The sequence below is a fragment of the Lepus europaeus genome, chromosome 1, assembly GCF_033115175.1.
Source record: "Lepus europaeus isolate LE1 chromosome 1, mLepTim1.pri, whole genome shotgun sequence".
Lineage (NCBI taxonomy): Eukaryota > Metazoa > Chordata > Mammalia > Lagomorpha > Leporidae > Lepus > Lepus europaeus.
The window spans coordinates 152068200-152083244 of NC_084827.1; the positions used below are offsets into that span (position 1 = coordinate 152068200).

At 43.8% G+C, this 15045-nt stretch overlaps 1 protein-coding gene across 6 annotated transcripts in view; it reads right to left on the reverse strand.

Moving 5' to 3' along the window:
• PLEKHM3 (pleckstrin homology domain containing M3) overlaps positions 1-5220 on the reverse strand; it is a 278205-nt gene extending 272985 nt beyond the window's left edge. For all 6 annotated transcript variants that reach the window (XM_062190562.1, XM_062190525.1, XM_062190553.1 and 3 more), the window contains exon 1: positions 5119-5220. The gene's annotated coding sequence lies outside the window, so the exon portion shown is untranslated. The remainder of the gene's footprint in view (positions 1-5118) is intronic.
• Positions 5221-15045: the final 9825 nt, after the last annotated feature.

Genomic DNA, 15045 nt, shown 5'->3' on the forward strand with positions numbered 1-15045 from the left:
GAGGTGCCAGCACTGCAGGTGGCCACTTAACCCATTATGCGGCAATGCCCTCTTTTTGATGATACAATAATTCAACTATTCCCCTGCTGTTGGGAATTTAGGTTATTGCCAATACTTGACTTTTTTTTTACTTTTTTTTTTTTTACTTGTAAATGAAACCAAGAAACCAGACCAGTTTCTTAGTCAAAAGGCTACCAGTGGTAGAAAATTCTTGCTTAGTATGTCATACCCAATACTTGACTTTTTTCAACAACATTACATTGAGCATTTTTGAACATTAACTTTTAAAATGTTTCTCATAAGTGCCTTTAGATAGATTCCTAGAAGTAGAAGTAGTGAGCCAAAATACAGGAGCATTATTGAGGCTTTTTACTCATGTGCTAGTTGTCAGCCAGAGGCCACCTGCAACTGCTCCAGGTCTCCAGCATTCCTCAAAAGCATCTAAACTCCTTCACAAGTGTCCACCTTCATCTTTAAAGCAGCAACAACATGTCAAATCCTTCTCACGCTTCAAATCTCTCTGACTTCCCAAAGAAAACTGTCCATTTTTCTGGGTACCTGTGATGAGATTAGGCCCAGTCAGATCTCCCCATCTTAAATTCAACTATGTGATGTAACAGAACATAATCAAGGGAGTGATATCTTATCACACACACTGCTTCCATGGATTAGGAAAGCAATCTCGGCAAACACTGTAGATTTCTGCCTGCCCAGAGTCTCAGGTGTTGATTTATTATTTATTTGGCTTTGTATGATAAATCTCAATGGTCTGATCACAATGCCAGATTTCAAGACACACTACAGGGCTATTATAATCAAAACACCATGGTATTGGCATAAAAGACAAGTAGACCAATGGGAAAGAATCGAAACTTCACAAATAAATCCATGCTTCTACAACCAAGCCATCTTTGACAAGCATGCTAAAAACATTCCCTGAAGAAAGGACAGTCTCTCCAACAAATGGTAAGGGAAAACTGGATTTCCACAAGTTTGAAACAAGACCCCTACCTTACACCCTCTACAAAAATCAACTCACAATGGATCAAGCATCTAAACTTAAGACCTGAAGCTATCAAACTACTAGAAGAAAACATACAGGAAACACTGCAAGACATTAGCCTAGACAAAGACTTTTTGGGTAAGACCCCCAAAACAGGGACAATAAAAGATAAAATAGACAAATGGGATTATATAAAGCTAAGAAGTTTCTGCACAGCAAAGGAAATAATTAACAAAGCAAAGAAAAAACTGACAGCATGAGAGAAAATATTCACAACCTATGCATTTGATAAAGGATGAATATCCAGAATATATAAAGAGCTCAAGAAACTCAACAACATAGCAAACAATCCACCTAGGAAGTGAGCAAAGGATATGAATAGGTATTTTTCAAAGGAAGAAACACAAATGGCCCCATAGATACATGAAAAAATGCTTTATCACTAGACATCTGAGAAACTCTAATAAAAACCACAATGAAGTAGCACCTCAATCCAGTTACAAGGTTTTTATTCAAAATCAAAACATAATAAATTATGGTGAGGTTGTGAAGAAAAGGGTACCTTAATATACTGCTCTTGGGAGTGCAACTTAGTATAACCAGTATGGAAAACAGTATGCAGCGGGTTAAAGCCCTGGCCTGAAGCACCGGCATCCCATGTGGGCGCCGGTTCTAGTCCTGGCTGCTCCTCTTCCGATCCAGCTCTCTGCTATGGCCTAGGAAAGCAGTAGAGGATGGCCTAAGTCCTTGGGCCCCTGCACCCACGTGGGAGACCCAGAGGAAGTTCTTGGCTCCTGGCTTCGGATCAGTGCAGCTCCGGCCATTGTGGTCATTTGGGGAGTGAACCATCAGATGGAAGACCTCTCTCTGTCTCTACCTCTCTCTGTAACTCTTTCAAATAAATAAAATAAATCTTTAAAAAAATGCCTCAAAAAACTAAAAATGGATCTACCATATGATGCAATGGTCCCACTTCTGGGAATTTATCCAAAGGAAATTAAATCAGCATATGAAAGAGATACCTGCACTCCCATGTTTTTAGCAGCCAAATTCACAATAGCAAAAATATGGAATTAACCTATATGCCCATCAACTGATGACTGGTAAAGAAAATGTAGTATATATACATGATGGAATATTACTCAGCTATAAAAAGAATGACATCCTGACATCTATAACAAAATGGTTGGAACTGGAAATCATTATGCTAAGTAAAATAAATCAGACCCAGAAAGACAAATATCACATGTTTTCCTCTTATTTGTGCAAGCTGATATATGTAGAGTTAAAACTGTGTGGTAGGGCCAGCATGGTGGTATAGCAAGTTAAACTGCCTCCTGAGACACCAGCATCCCATATCGGAGCACCAGTTCAAGACATGGCTGCTCCACTTCCAATCCCACTCCCTGGTAACATGCCTAGGAAAGTAAAGGAAAATGGTTCGAGTCTTGGGCCCCCGCCACCCATATGGGAGACCAGGATGGAGTTCCTGGCTCCTGGATTCAGCTGGACTCAGCTGTTGCAGCCATCTGGGGAATGAATCAGATGATAGAAGATCTTTTTCTGGAGCTGGCTCTGTGGCGCAGTGGGTTAATCCTCCACCTGCAGCACCAGCATCCCACATGGGTGCGAGTTCTAGTCCTGGCTACTCCTCTTCCAATCCAGCTCTCTGCTGTGGCCTGGGAAAGTAGTAGAAGATGGCCCAAGTCCTTGGGTCCCTACACCCACATGGGAGACCAGGAAGAAGTACCTGGCTCCTGGCTTCGGATCGGCACAGCTCCAGCCATTGCAGCCATCTGGAGACTAAACCAACAGAAGGAAGACCTTTCTCTCTGTCTCTCCTTCTCACTGTCTGTAACTCTACCTCTCAAATAAATAAATAAAATCTTTAAAAAAAAAAGATATTTTTTCTATCTGTCTCTCCCTCTGTCACCCTGCCTTTCAAATAAATAAATCTTTTTTTAAAAAAAATTGTGCAGATTCCATGTTATTTGGTATAGTTTTAAATATTGCTTCACTGACTTACACCATGTACATGACAATATATCCTTCTTTCCCCACTTTATGATCATTGTCATGAACCCCACTCTTTGTGATATTAACAGTCCTATTTTCAAGAAAATCAGTATATGTGTATATTATACATCTACATAGGAAATGAATATGGCAAAATGTTAACAATTACTAAATCTTAAAATTAAAAAAAAATCTCAATGATGTGAATCTTCTGAATAAATAGTCTTACTGATGACTTGCAGAAGCTGTGATTTCACAATGGTAAAAGAAACTGTAGATGGGGTTATTGTGTGCTGCTAAAGATTTTGAATATATTACTTTACTAACAATGATATTTTAAATGTTTGTGGCAAAACACACGTAATATAAAATTTACCATCCTTATTGTTTTTTTTAAAAAAAGATTTCTTTATTTGAAAGGCAGAGTTGCAGAAAGGCAAACAGAGAGAGAGAGAAAGAGAGATCATTCATCCACTAGTTCACCCCCAAAATGGCCGCAATGGCCAGGGCTGGGCCAGACCAAAGTCAGGAGCCAGGAGCCAGGATCTTCTTCCAGGTCCCCTTATGGGTACAGGGACCCAAGTACTTGGGCCATCCCCTGGTGCTTTCCCAGGCACGTTAGCAGGGAACTGGATTGGAAGTACGGCAGCTGAGACTCGAACTTGAACAGGCACCCTTGTGGGACGCCAACACTACAGGCAGCAGCTCTATCCGCTATGCCACAGCACTGGCCCCATAGTCATCATTTCTAAGTATGCAATTCAATTAAGTAGGTTCACATTGTTGCACAGCCAAACTCCTGAACTCTTCAACCTACACAACTGAAACTATACCCATTAAACAATCCCTCCCTTGCCCAGTCCTTAGTAATCACCATTCTACTTTTCACATTGGCATCTTTTGTATTTCATCAATTTACTTATAAACATGTATATGGTAATGCTACACACTGTTCTCAGCACTTTAAAAATATTACACATTTAGTTTTCCTAATTATGTCAGTACAGTTATTCTTCCCATTCCACAGATCAGGAAACAGACAGGCTAAGTAAACTGCCCAAGGTTACACAATAGGCCTTGGCCAAACAGAAATTCAAACTGAAGTAATCTGGCTTTATAGTTCTTGCTATGAATCATGATATCATAATAAATATTCATTGTAAAGACAAACTCATCAGGCATTAACACTGTATCTTTAATATGCACAATTTTAAAACACTTCGCAATTTAACCTGATATCTGTCTCCTAGCTGAAAGTTATACACATGTCCACTGACCTTTTAGAGACTGTATAGACAGCCCAATTTTTGTTATGGTATTTTCTTGAAATGAACATACTAAGAACTGCCTAATATTTTACTCTAGGTACACCAAGTATAATTTACGTGAGCCATTTATAATATAATACCTTAAAAATGCAAATCATAATCTCCTTGATCATTGAATTAAAATATAAATAAATCAGGAGTTTCTCTTTCCAGGGAAGAAAAAAAAGGAGAAAAAAAACCCTTTCAAATAAGTTTACAACAGCATGGCTTAATTTGTTTCCTGGCAAATTAAAATTTGTTTTGCACTGCAATTATATACCCAGACCAGTCCCATTCTGTCATCCAACTCTGCATCTCAGGACTAAATTAAAGAGGCGGGGAGGGGGTCTGGGGTTTCCTCAGTTTGATGTTTCTGCTTGATAATCCTTCCACCAAACCATCCCTGTCATCAGTCACGTGATGTCATTTACTATACATCAAACATGGGCAGAGTCGACAGAAAGAAGACTCGTTGTTTCTCTGGGGAACCCGGCTTCATGCAGGCTAAAAGCTCTGCTGAGGTGCTAACAACACACAGAACAGGATCGCCCATTTCAACTACTTTCCACTCGCATTATACACTTGATTCACAAAAATAAGCAGGCGATGCATCCTGTCACCTCCCCTCCTCACCCATTTCCCGCGGCAGGGCAGTGCAGCCCCCCGCGCCTGGAAGAAACAGCACCATCACCGCCAGCCCAGAAAGCTCCTCGGGTATCACAACGCTGTCATCCCCACCCGCTCCCCTCCCCCACGGGCCGGCCCGGCGGACCGCAGCCCGCAGATGCTCACCCGGCGGCTCGGCCCCTTCACCTGCGAGGCCCGCAGGCTACTCCCGGCCGGAGCTCGGCGTGGGCAAGCGGGCCGGCCTCGCGCTGACAGCACGCCGGTCCGCTGACCATCCCGGCCCCGCTCTCTGTTTACAAGCGGCTTCTCGCGGTCCCACTCTCAAATGCTTCCCCCGGGCAGGCCGGCAGCCAGACCCAGGCACACAAGGTTCCAGGCGGTGAGAACGCGTCTTTGCGACCCCAGGGATTGAGGGGCCAGGCAGAGCCTGACCGCACCCGGCAGGCCTCCCGAGGGCTTCGAATGCTTCTACAGTCTTTTATCCCTCACCTAGTGAAAGCAACGGCGCGTGCCGCAGTCTCTTACCGCCCCTCCCAACGCCAAAATGGAGTTTGCATCCGAAAAATTACACCTGGAATGTGTTAAGACCGGGCCAATTCCCTAGGAGTGCCCCTATCTGAGAGAGTTGCTCAGGGACAGGTTCTTTCTGGAAGTAGGACTGCTAGAACATGGAGGTTGTCTCCCGTTTCAAGTTTGGAGTCAGTTTTCTCTATTGCAACCAGCGGGTTGGGAAGGGGTGGTTTGGAGGGAAGGTCTCCTACCCCACCGTGGACCCCACCACATTCACAGGGATACACTGGTCTGGCTGTACAGACCCTTCTCGCAGTTTCTCGTCTTATTCTCCATGATAGTAGCCTTCTCCGCCATCTTCTCAGTTTATAATTACACCTTTATTTATCTGTTTTATTTGCTTTCCTGCCTCCACTCCAGCCTCATCGGTAAATTCCCTTAGGTCAGGACTATTTCCGTTTTGCTCATCAGCACACCCGGAGGCACTTAGCACAGGGCCAAACGTCTGTGAGTGAAAGATGGAATGAAGGATGCAAAAGGAAACTATGGAAGGCTCGGAGAAAGCAGCATCACACAAATCTAAAAATCTGATTCTTTCCTCCCCCCAAGATCGACAAGCAAACCATTGAGGTTTTTATTTAATTTTCATTGGTTGATGTTAAAAATTTTTTTTAAGATTTACTTATTTATTTGAACGTCAGAGTTACAGAAAGACAGAGAGGTCTTCCATCTGCTGGCTACCTCCCCAAATGGCCACAATGTCCAGAGCTGGGCCAAGCCAAAGCCAGAAGCCAGGAACTTCTTCTGGGTTTCCTACATGGGTGCTGGGGCCCAAGCACTTGGGCCATCCTCTCCTGCTTTCTCTGGTGCATTAGCAAGGAGCTGGATCGGAAATGGAGCAGCAGGGACTTGAACCGGTGCTCATTTGGGATGCCAGTGCCACAGCTAAGCCACAGCACTGACCCCCTTATGTTAAAATTATATAACTTTTTTTTTCTTTCTTTCTTTCTTTCTTTCTTTTTTTTTTTATTTTTGGCAGGCAGAGTTAGTGAGAGAGAGACAGAGAGAAAGGTCTTCCTTTGCCGTTGGTTCACCCTCCACACTGATCCGAAGGCAGGAGCCAGGTGCTTTTCCTGGTCTCCCATGGGGTGCAGGGCCCAAGCACTTGGGCCATCCTCCACTGCACTCCCTGGCCACAGCAGAGAGCTGGCCTGGAAGAGGGGCAACCAGGACAGAATCCGGCGCCCCGACCGGGACTAGAACCCGGTGTGCCAGTGCCGCAAGGTGGAGGATTAGCCTGTTGAGCCGCGGCACTGGCAAAAAATTATATAACTTTTTAAAAAATGCAATTTGAAGTACGTATTTTTGTTACCTAACTTGCAATGCTCTCTTTTGTCCCAGGACTTCGTGTATGTGGTTCCCTCTGATGAGATGTTTCTCCCCTACCCCAACCTCGGCCTGGCTAACTTCTCACTCTTTTTTTTTCTTTAAGACTTTAATTTATTTGAAATTCAGAAATACACAGAGAGAGAGAGAGAGAGAGAGAGATCTTCCATCTTCTGGTTCACTCCCCAATTGATCATAGGGAGTAGGGCTGGGCCAGGCCAAAGTCAGGAGCCAGAATATTCATCTGGGTGTCCCACATGAGTGCCTCTGCTGTTTTCCCAGGCCATTAGCAAGGAGCAGGATCAGAAGTGCAATAGCTAGGACACAAACCACGCCCATATGGGATGCTGGCATCAGAGACTGCAGCTTTACCTGTACGCCACAACGCTAGCTCCCTTCTCCTTGCTCTTTTTTTCTTTTTAAGATTTATTTATTTATTTGAAAGGCTGAGTTACAGAAAGGCAAATGCATAGAGAGAGAGGTCTTCCATCCATTAGTTCACTCCCCAAATGGGTGCAAGGGCTGGAGCTGGGTCCGTCCAAAGCCAGGAACCAGGAGCTTCTTCCAGGTCTCCCACATGGGCACAGAAACCCAAGAACTTGGGCCATCTTCTTCTGCTTTCCCAGGACATAACAGAGAGCTGGATCAGAAGTGGAGCATTCGGGAACCTGCACCCATATGGGATGCCAGTCCTGCAGGCAGTGCCTTTATCTGCTATGCCACAGCGCCAGCACCTCTCTTACTCTTAAGAAAAAGGTGACATCACACTTTTCCTGGAAGCTGCCCCTGACAAGGGAACCTGCTCTTTTAGTGCACTCCTAAAGGAACTCGTGTGTTCCTCTATGAATATATTCAATCACTTTGTGCTGCTGCCTCTAGGCACTCATCAATCTCCTGTTAGATTAGTAGTTCTCAAAACTCAACATGTAACAGAATTTTCTGGGAGGATGCTTCTCAGACTTTAATGCTCCTGTTAAAATGCAGATTCTGCAGGTTGGGGAAGGGGCCTAAGCACCTTTGATGAGCTTCCAGATGCTGCTGCATTTCTAATGTCAAGGTTCCTTGGTCACATGATTTTTATTACAAAAGTCTACCAATGACCCTGAATTCTGTGATGATAACAAGTGTCTCAAAGTGACCCCCATGCAGTTTATCTTTGAGTCACTCCTTTAGCAAAACTATACCAGTCTATGTAGTCCAAGAGCCTGGCCTGCTTTGTCACTGTTTTCCATTGTGCATTAAATGCACAGTTTAGCAAATAAAATGCATTTTAAAAATCCTTGTTTATAAAATTTGCTCACTGTCACTGATACAGATTCCCAGCATCAGAATTAAAGGGCTGGGGGCCAGTGTTGTGGCATAGCAGGTAAAGCCACTGCCTGCAATGCCGGTATCCCATGTGAGTGTTGCTTCGAGTCCCAGCTGCCCCACTTTGATGTAGCTCCATGCTAATGCATCTGGGAAAGTAGCAAAGGATGGCCCAAGTGCTTGGGCCCCTGTACCACACAGGAGATCCAGAAGAAGCTCCTGGCTCCTGGTTTCAGCCTGGCATAGTCCCGACCATTGTGGTCATTTAGGGAGTGAACCAGTGAGTGGAGATCTTTCTCTCTCTCTCTCTCTCTATTTCTGCCTTTCATATAAATAAAAGATAAATCTTAAAAAAAAAGAAATCAAAGGGCTGATTCCAGAAGAGGAAGGCAAAGTGTAGGGCCAAGAACAGGCTGGGACTGTGGCAAAGTATGTTTGGTCTCTGCCTGCAGTGCTAGCATCCCATATGGGCACCGGTCCAAATCCTGGATACTCCACTTGTGATCCAGCTCCCTGCTGATGGCCTAGGAAAGCAGTGGAAGATGGCCTAACTGCTTGGGCCCCTGTACCACATGGGAGCCATGGAAGAAGACCCTGGCTCCTGGCTTCAGCCTGGCCCAGCTCTGGCCATTGTGGCCATTTGGGAAGTGACCCAGTGGATAGAAGACCTCTCTCTCTCTGCCTCTCCCTCTCTTTGTCTGTAACTCTGCCTCTCAAATAAATACATAAATCTTTAAAAAAAAATCTCGACTGTGTAGGTGCTGATTTGTCAACTGGGAAATTTTACTCCTCTGAATTTAAAATATTTAAATTCATGTCTCCATTTAAAAAGTTGTCTGCTAACAGCAGCCCCATCTTTTTGTAAAAAACAGATTTTTTTAAAAAGATTATTTTGTTCATTTGAAAGACAGTTACAGGGAGAGGCAGAGAGAGTGAGAGCGAGGTCTTCCATCTGCTGGTTCATTCCCCAAATGGCCACAATGGCTGGAGCTGAGCTGATCTGAAGCCAGGAGACGGGAGCTTCTTCTGGGTCTCCCACGTGAATGTAGGGACCTAAGGACTTGGGCCATCTTCCACTGCTTTCCCAGGCACTTTAGCAGGGAGCTGGATTAGAAGTGGAGCATCTTGGACTCAAACTGCCCCCATGTGGGATGGGGGCACTGCAAGTAGGGGCTTTTACCCACCAAGCCACAGTGCCACCCCCCCCCCCCGAATAAAACATATTCTTAAGAAAAGTTTTAAGTTCAGCCAAATTGGTAGAACGTAGAGACTTCCCCCCACAAATACACAGCCTGCATTTCTACCAACATCCTACACCTCAGTGGCATGTGTGTTACAATCCATTAACCTGCACAGACACGCTGTTATCTCATAGAGTCCTCACTTTACATTAAGACCGCCATCTTTCAGATCATTTAATACATTGACATTCAGGAAGTCCTCCCTTTGAATACTCCAAATGAAAAGCAACTTAGAAGATGATCTAGTCCAACCGTGATCCACAGCCACTTGATTTTTGCAGAACTTTGAATGGCCTCATAGCCCAGGAGTTCAGATTCTATTGCCTGCTATTTTAGGCTGTCTGCCTTACTGACTCATCCTACTTGAGATAACATCTTTTATTTTTGTTTTATCAACACTCCTACTTCCTTCGGAGAACTGCTCTTATCTCTGTGTCACAGTGTAAGCATATAATAACCTACAGTAGGCCAATCCTACTACTTCAGTACTCTGGTGAGTTAGTGTGTTCTGTTTCCATAACAAACTACCTGACAACAGGTGATTTATAAAAAATAGAACTGTATTTGGCTCACCCTTCTGGAGGCTGGAAAGCCCAAGGGCATCTGGGTCTCGGCATCTTGTGAAGGGCTTCTTGCTACACAGGAGGACATCACGTGGAGAGACAGAGCAAGCATGCTAGCTGGGAGTCTCTCTTCCTTTTCTTATGAAGTCATGAATCCTGTCATGAGGATCCCACCCTCGGGACTTCATCTAATCCTAATTATCTCCGGAAGACTCCACCTCCAAACACAATTAACATATAAATTTGAGGGTTAAGTTTCCAACAAATGAACTTCTAAAGGACATGTTCAAACCACAGAACTTAATCCTGCTTAGAGTCCATCCCTGGAATTTTTCTATCTAAAGCTAATGGGAAGAGTCTTGCATTTGAGTCACAGGGATGGAAGGCTCTGAAGTGGATGTTCCTGATGACCATTCTCCTGTCTCATGGGAAGCAGATTGGGGGGGCGGGGGGGAGCGAAGAGCAGCATCCAGGAATGAATGGATATTTGGTGTGAGGGGTGGAGGACAGGGGAGGGAAGACAGAGTAAGAGCTAAATGGCTTTGTTTGAGTCCCAGAGTATCCCCAGACCTAAAGGTAACTTCATCTCCTTGACCTCACAGTTACATTGCAAATTAAATCCTAGTTTATTCAAGGTATTTGAGCTGATTTCTATCATTTACAGCTGGAAGTGTCTTGACTCACTGTCTCCCAAATACTCCTTACTTCCTACTCTGCATCTCAGAAACACACTCGTATATACATTTGCTCTTGGACTTCCTACCTCTAGAAACAAATTTCTTCCTGAGTTGCCCAGTCTCAGTTATTTACTTAGAACAAAAAAAACCAGACTGAGATATTGACAAGTGAAATGTTTCCCCTTCTGCATCTGTTGAAAGGCAGGGACCTTGTCTTATTTGTCTGCATTTCACACAACTTATCACAGACCTGGGAAGTAATCTCACTAAATGTTTCTTCAATGAAATACCAAGTGGCATGTAAAGCATGCCATTAATGTGTCCCTTCATTGGTTTTCTTCTTTTTAGCCTTCATTTACTAAAGTAATCATTAAAGTAAATATAGGTAATATACCTAAATAAATATAAAGATCAATAAAGTAAAACTGTCTTCCAATAAATAAACAAGTCTCATCAAACGTGTTTTAAGCTTAATCAAAAATGTTTGGTGGGGCCGACACTGTGATGTAGCAAGTTAACACGCTGTCTGCAGTGCCAGCATCCAATATGGGTGCCAGTTTGAATCCTGGATGCTCCACATACAGCTCTCTGTTATAGCCTGGGAAAACAGTGGAAGATGGCCCAAGTCCTTGGGCCCCTGTAGCCACATGAGAGGCCATGAAGAAGCTCCCGGCTCCTGATCGGTCCAGCTCTGGCTGTTGTGGCCATCTGGGGAGTGAACCAGCAGATGGAAGACCTCTTTCTCTCTGCCTCTGCCTCTCTGTAACTCTGCCTTTTAAATAAATAAATAAAAATCTTTTTAAAAAAGTTTAGTGTTTGCTGACTCTGATCATATTTAGACAAGGTCATAAAAGACAGAGTGAGGATAGTAACCAATGATCCTAAGAGTGGCATTTACCAGGTTTGAACAATTATACAGCATTAAGTGGGGAAGAGGACCATCAGTACACACAGGTTGGAAGTAGAGCCATTGGTGGTAGAGTAGAGGTTATGATTACAAAGGAATGAGGCCCAAGTGTGCTAGACAGGGTCTAGAACAAAGGACAGAGTCATTATTAGATGTGCTAAGAAAGGTGCTGTCTAAATATGATCAGAGTCAGCAAACTTGGAAGGCTTCCATAGCCTTGGCAACTCATGACGACAGCCTAGGGTGGTTACTGGCGCCATAAACTAGAGTGTCAATTTGTTGGGTCAACAACAAGAGCCACTGTGCACTTGCTCCTCATGTGGGATCTCTGTCCTTAATGTGCTGTACATTGTGATTTAATGCTATAACTAGTACTCAAACAGTATGTTTCACTTTGTGTTTCTATGTGGGTGCAAACTGTTGAAATCTTTATACTAAACTGATCTTCTGTATATAAAGAGAATTGAAAATGAATCTTGATGTGAATGGAAGGGGAGAGGGAGCGGGAGAGGGGAGGGTTGTGGGTGGGAGGGAAGTTATGGGAGGGGGAAGCCATTGTAATCCATAAGCTGTACACTGGAAATTTATATTCATTAAATAAAAGTTAAAAAAAAAAAGAAGATAAAAAAAAGTTTAGTGTTATATATAGTTTGGTAGCCAAATATACCTCACTCATCTCCCAAAATATGTCCAAGTAGAAATGAGTGTTCATTAAAAGCAAAAGCATATAATTGATTTGCCTCCTTAGGTAAAATAAAACCACTCAGCATGTAGAATATTTAAGTCAAAAACTGAATTGTTCAGTGAAGATAAATGAACCTGCTAATCAGCTGGTAAGCACCCAAAACTGTATCCATTGTTATAATATTGATACATACAACATGCCAACAAACTTCTGCTCAGCTTTCTAAGTGCCCCAAGGTCTCTTTCCAAGGAACCCCTCCCCTATTTTAAGATCAGACTGAAAGCATTAATAGCTGATCCAATTTTACTGAGTTAGTATTTCTAGGACACTACTGTTGCATTAGGGTCATGAATCTTTCTGGTTAGTCAATGGCAAAGCAACACATGTTTTTAAGTCTTATGACTATCACTCCTACTAACAGGTTAACAGAAAAAAAATTAAACGCTTTTAGTAAAGCAATATATTCAATAATTTTCCACCCATCACCACCTACCAAAACTTTAAATCAGAAAGATCAAGAATAACTGACAGAATTTACATAAAACTTCTTTAGTTAAGCAATTTGAATGTAGTCATTCAACAAGCATATCCTAGGAATTCATTATCCTCTAGATGGGTATTCTCGGACTCCTAGTGCCTTGTATATGGCCAATACTAACCAAGGGCTTGCATTAATGGTGTGGGAAGGTAGGCCGTGTTGTTAGCTGGCAGAAAGGCATTGGGGCCTGACAGCCCAGCCCAAGCTGGATGGCGATTTGATAGCTATGGCTGACAGCTGAACAGACCCATGCAATAATATGAGGTTGATGTTCAACAGGACAGCCCTGGGAAACCCACACAGGGGATTAGGGTGGCATTTGACAGCTCTAGTACTATCCCCTGTGGGATAGCTCCATTGGCTGACCAATCTTAGGACAGCACCTCTGGCCCCTTATAACAGTCTGAGCTGGCCAGCATAACAGCCCAGCCTGGCCTGCTTGGCAGTCTGGCTGCTGTGGCAATTCCCTTTCTGTGTACAGCACAAACCCCCTCCTCTCTTCTGTATAGCAGAAATTGCAAGTTTCACAATGCTGCAAATTTAGAACCAGGGCCAAGATATGTCCCTACAATGATCTTTTGGTCATTATAATGTCATTATAATAAAATTACCGTGGACAACAGTCCCACTCCCATTATACACCTGATGCCATGACACTTCAGATATTTCCAAAAAAGGATATTCAAGCCCAGCCCCACATCCCACGCTCTTTGAATATTCAATTAAGCCCCTCCCCAGATACCACCCACTACGCCTCCTTGGGCCCAAACCTTATGAAGTGGGTTTTTTTCCTTGTTTGAGGTCTTTTTGTGTTTTGCCTTCTTGTCCATTCTCTTTTTTCTGAAGCTTGTCTGAATTTTTCCTTTGCTTTCAATAAATCCTATTTCCCTGCATATCTGTATATCTATACTTTGGATTTTTTTCATGCATGGAGGGAAGAACCAAGAATAAATCCAGCCAGGGACCCAGCTGCCCACAACATTAAGAGCTTACTGGCTGGCCAGCGCTGCCATGGCTCACTAGGCTAATCCTCCACCTGTGGCGCCCAGCACCCTGGGTTCTAGTCCTGGTCAGGGCGCTGGATTCTGTCCCAGTTACTCCTCTTCCAGTCCAGCTCTCTACTGTGGCCCAGGGAGGCAGTGGAGGATGGCCCAAGTGCTTGGACCCTGCACCCGCATGGGAGACCAGGAGGAGGCATCTGGTTCCTGGCTTTGGATTGGCGCGGTGCGCTATTTGGGGGGTGAACCAACGAAAAAGGAAGACCTTTCTCTCTGTCTCTCTCTCTCTCACTGTCTAACTCTGCCTGTCAAAAAAAAAAAAAAAAAAAAAAAAAAGAGCTTACTGGCTGAATGAATGGTCTAAAAGACAAAATCTTATAAAACAAAAACTGTCTCAATTTTGACATGGAATAGAACCTTTTAGTATTATGTAGTCTCAACTCCCATCTGAGAAAAAACTAGCATTCTGATAAGTAAAATTCCTACGTACTCTGTAAAGCTTAGATAAACATTGTTGGCATGAGAGTTGTTTTTGCAGGTTGGGTCCCTGAGAATGCACACGTAGAGAGAGTTTAGCACACAGAGAATGCCCTTGGGATCTATACATGCTCAAGAAAGGAGAGGGAAGTCAAGGAGGGTGAAGAGAACGGTATGGCCATGAAGCCCAACAACAGCTTCAGCCAAATCCTATGAAGGCCTCTGAGATAGGGTGGTCTTTCAGAGGCCTCAGAGTAGTTCGGAGTGGGGCCGAGAACAATGGTGTATTGGTCAACCACCCTCTCAAAAAGCAAAAGCCCTGATGTGTTAGAGTTGCCAATTTCCATAGTGTGAATACCCCATCCATGCCTAATGTCAAGCTCTGGATGTTGTATCACAGGATGGAGAGGTGCATAACAGCACTCAAGCGGCAGTAGAAGTTGGCTCCTGCGTGTCTCTTGTTGAAGGGACCAGGCCTTTATTAAATGGATGTGGGCCATTCTGCGAGGTGTAATGGCCTTGGGTGACTTGGCTCTCTGAAGGTCACACAATACCTGAAGGGGCTGACCACAGAAGGCAAACTTTTTTTTTTTTTTAAAGATTTATTTATTTATTTGAAAGTCAGAGCTACACAGAGAGAGGAGAGGCAGAGAGAGAGAGGTCTTCCATCTGCTAGTTCACTCCCCAATTGGCCACAATAGCCAGAGCTGCCTGATCCGAAGCCAGGATCCAGGAGCTTCTTCCGGGTCTCCCACGTAGGTTCAGGGGCCCAAGGACTTGGGCCATCTTCTACTGCTTTCCC